This window comes from Patiria miniata, unplaced genomic scaffold, assembly GCF_015706575.1.
Source record: "Patiria miniata isolate m_02_andy unplaced genomic scaffold, ASM1570657v1 HiC_scaffold_20, whole genome shotgun sequence".
Taxonomy (NCBI): domain Eukaryota; kingdom Metazoa; phylum Echinodermata; class Asteroidea; order Valvatida; family Asterinidae; genus Patiria; species Patiria miniata.
Genome location: NW_024037059.1, coordinates 34,831,578 through 34,835,843, shown reverse-complemented (window position 1 = coordinate 34,835,843; position 4,266 = coordinate 34,831,578).

The following is a 4,266-nucleotide window of genomic DNA, read 5'->3' as shown; positions in this document are numbered from 1 at the left end:
AGACAGGGACGTGTTACACATGAAAATAGAAGTGGTGTCATTACGACGTCATCACATGTCATGTGACGTCACATGAAAGGGGCATTAATCTCAGGTCTACATAACTATGTCGGATTTGGTTGTAAATTGGTAAGTTGCAATTGGTGCTGACACCAGGACGTCTTACAGATACAAATTGAAGTGATTTCATGGTGACTTCATCACGGTCATATGACATCACATAAAGGGTCATTTCTTAATACTTTTATCTACATGTGAATGTTAACATATTCACTTGACATGCACGGCAAATGTGTTATCGATGAAATTTGAAGTCATGTCGTCATCACATTGTGATGCGACGTCACATTAAAGGTACATCTTTCTGAGGCCTATATCTAAAGAACTATTTGTCTATTTTTGGTTGTTGCTTGATATGTATGTTAACCGGAATGTGTTATAGATGAACTTTGAAGTGACGTCACCAGGTGTTCATCATGTCAAAGACACATTTCTAGTTATCTGAGGGTTTTTGTTGCTTAGTTGTTTACTTGCAAAAGACAACGTTAACTGTATCAACCTGAGGTTAGAAATGGATTATGTAGTTATACAGGCTATCTTACTAGTTTTTCCTCTTTAATCTTTGTATTGATTTTGTGGGGGTATTTTTTTTTTTAATAAAAGAGAATATAATGTCAAATCCGATCCAAAAACAGTTGTAAACATACGAGTAAAAAAAATGCAATGCTCCTCAGAACTACATCAGTGAAGGGAAAACTTGGAAGTTAATAGAAAAAAAAAACACCCTGAAGTTTTACTGAAAAACAAACAAGGAGGCCTCCAGGAGAGTGGAATCTAGCTCTCTTTGAAAGGTTATCACATTTTTATAGTTGCATATTTTTTTCTAGGAAAAAAATGAGTATTCAAATGTTGATGTTGACATATGGGTTCTCTGAAGACTATTTTCTCATTTCTGAACCAATGCAATTGGTACACACCTTGCATCAAGGATCTTGTTGTAATACTGTGCCCTGATCTGGATGGACGTGATGCTGGCTAGCACCGTCATCATATCCTCATGGGTCACCGTCCGCGTCGAGAAGCTGTACTTGAAGTTATCCTATCACAGCAACAAAACAAAAATACTCAGTACTCAAAACTCATGTAATTACTCAAACACCTACCAGACCATGTAGTCTTGTCTACAGCACATGGGCACGTGTGGTCTAGCGGTGGAGCACAGGATTCATGATCGTGAGGTTGTGGGTTCGAGCCCCATCGTGGACATGCGTGTTGTGCCCTTAAGTAAGGCACTTTACCTCAATTACTCCTCTCAACCCAGGTGTTCAAGTGGTACCGGCATTATGAAATGCTGGGAAGGTAACAGACTCGCTGTGGAGGAGGTGTGGCGATCCCCCCCCCCCGCAGCATATTGAGTCTGGCCCAATCGCTAATGAAAGAGAGATGGGCACTCCGTTCCTGTGAACACAGGTTCGTCCCCTTTACCTTTTTTTATCTACAGCGTTGTGGCCAAGGAAAAAAAAAACATTTAATTTCTTTTTGTACAATAATCGGTTCCGTCAACAGAAAGAGACAGGGCACTTTTGTCCCACTTTCGAGAGCGCAGTGGACAGGACAGAAATGTCTTATCGTAACTCCGTTCTCGAGTTACCCGCAAACAGCGTTCTCATAGGGCCGATTATGAACGCCCGAATGCATGTGGAGTGCAGCTGGGCCACCATTTAAAATGGCAGCAGCCGAACAAAACGCCGAATGGAAAAAAAGGGACAATTAATTGAATTAATACGAAATTTATGGAAGTCCCGGAACAGCTTTACAAACTGGTAAAGACAAAGCTGACAATCCCACTATATAACCACGCACACTTGTATGGTCGTATCGTTTCTGCTCCTGAACTGAATGAATGCTTTCATCATTTTTATACACAAAATAGCGCCAGTTTGGGTAGGAGCCTAATATAAGTCTTGACGTTCTTCATCTACTCCCCAATAAGTGGAATGACAACTTCCATGTCATTCATTCGGAACCCTGTTCTCGTGTTCATTCAAGTGTGCACTGCTGGTTCAGGCGCGTATGGCATGAAGTATGCATCAAATTGTCTTCTCTACAACTGGCAGTTTCTTTTATTGTTCCGTGCTCCGTTCAACTTCCTCTAAAATTTTATTCTCAATGTGCACACAACCATAACATCTTTGCATGAGTAACTTTGCATGCATTTGTATGTCTCCCCCAGTGGTCTTCCTTGAACTCTTCCTTTCTTCCATCCAGGGGGAACTTGTGCGTGGTGCACCAATATATTTGTGTTCTTAGTAAATGTCATGGCTAAGTAAGCTCCAACGAAAGTGGCTAACCTCCAGAAGTTTGAGAGACATGTCCAGAGGCCGGCCATTCTGCGGCTGCTCCCTGTTGGTGTACGTGATGGCGATGTTGTTACCCTGGTAACAAAGACAAACGACAACATCAGTAGAGATGGTTCTAATGAGTTCCATTTTGGTAACATTGTGTACAGGCGTTTATGCCTCAGAATTAAAAAGAAATTGATTAACACCTTGTTTAACTTCACACTATTAACCCTTCTTCTTAGTGTGTGAAAAAAATTATATTAGAGTATTCAGAACTGTTATGGTTAAGAATTGTTATTTTCCAACACAATGAGGCGCTGTTGCATTTATAGCCAGAAAGAAAAACGTATTTCAATATTATGTGGCACGAATTTAAAAAAAATACACAATATCTTTATGTCCTAGCTCTTTTTAATATACTCAGGATTTTTTAAAAACTTTTTAGAGCATCTTACTGTGATCATGACATCAGGCCTGATCAGCGGGGTGGAGGTTGAATCGCCTCTCTCCGGGATGACGTTGCTTGAGACGGTAAACTCGAGCTTGCCGCCGTAGGAAGTCAACTATGTATAGGAGGAAGTTAAGAAATTCCATAAACTGAGGAGAAAATACAGAATCAATGAAACTCGATGCTGTATTGAGACCATACTTTCCAGTTGGATTGGTTATCCGATGAACCGAAGAAACACACGGTTCGGGGTCTGTACATGGAGTCTGATATGGGCCTGTACATGGAGTCTGAGGATCATGACATTCACGTGGGCAAAGCCACTATGTAGAACCTCTGATAATATCATAGCATGTAACTTTTACGCAACCCCATGCACCAGCAATAGACTGTGACATTATTTTGAACAGAAATGCTGACTAAGTTGTGGATTGGTCAATTTGGATGTCATTTGTTTGTAATACAACAGCGCGTTACGAAAGGCCCGATAGAAGGCGCCCGCTGAATGGTCAGAAATTTGAGGCTAAGACGTAGACTCGTTCTGCATATTTAGTCGCCACAACTGCTCAAATATAGACCCTTGTCTATGCGTTGGGTGTTCCATAGACTACATAGCATGCAGATACTCGGCAGTTTACATCGCTAATAGCAAATTCATGTTCTTAGTAACAATCTGCTGGGAACCACTCGCAAGCAATTTTGGCCGATAAGCTGTTTTTGCTGAGCATATATTTCTATGCTTAGTGGCTCAATTTCAAAGCGCAGAAATTCGAAGGAAGAGATCATGTTTTACAGGGAACAAAACTTTGTCATAACATGATCATTGTGAGATTGGATTTGTTGAGGAACTTCAAGACAATTGAACTGACCTTGTTGCCCAGGTAACTGGCCGGTGCCTCCCAGTATATAGCCTGGTTTGGGTCTGTGCCCGTACCCACGTCGCCGACGAAGACATTGACCAGGCTGCCGACGCTTAAGATCAGTGGTGACTTCATGTTGGTCACGGTCCAGCCGACCATGTCAGTGAACTTGAGGGAGGAAGTAAGAAAAAGATGTATTATATAAACTCCATGTGTGACAACAAAGAGATATTGCTGATAGTTGTACCAATTCATAAAAATCCAGTCGACTTCACTTTGCCCCAAATGCAAGTGACAGGTATGCAACTGGGAAGTAACACAACTGAGACAATTCCAGGTTTTGCCAGACTTTAAACGATGTTTTCCAATTTTTAATGGCATAAAGAGTGAATTGAAAAATAGGGAAACCAGCTGATCGAGGGAAGTTGCATGCCCGACGTGTGCATATGTTGTGTGTCTCGCACATGGACAATTAACGGCCCCAAAATACAAAGCCACATCGAAAACCTGTCTGTGCTAGTCCAAAGGGAAAGCCTGGTTTCCTCTTTACACCTTTCTCACTGACTGACTGACTGACTGACTGACTCCCCGACTGACTCCCCGTCACTTGTGAGCC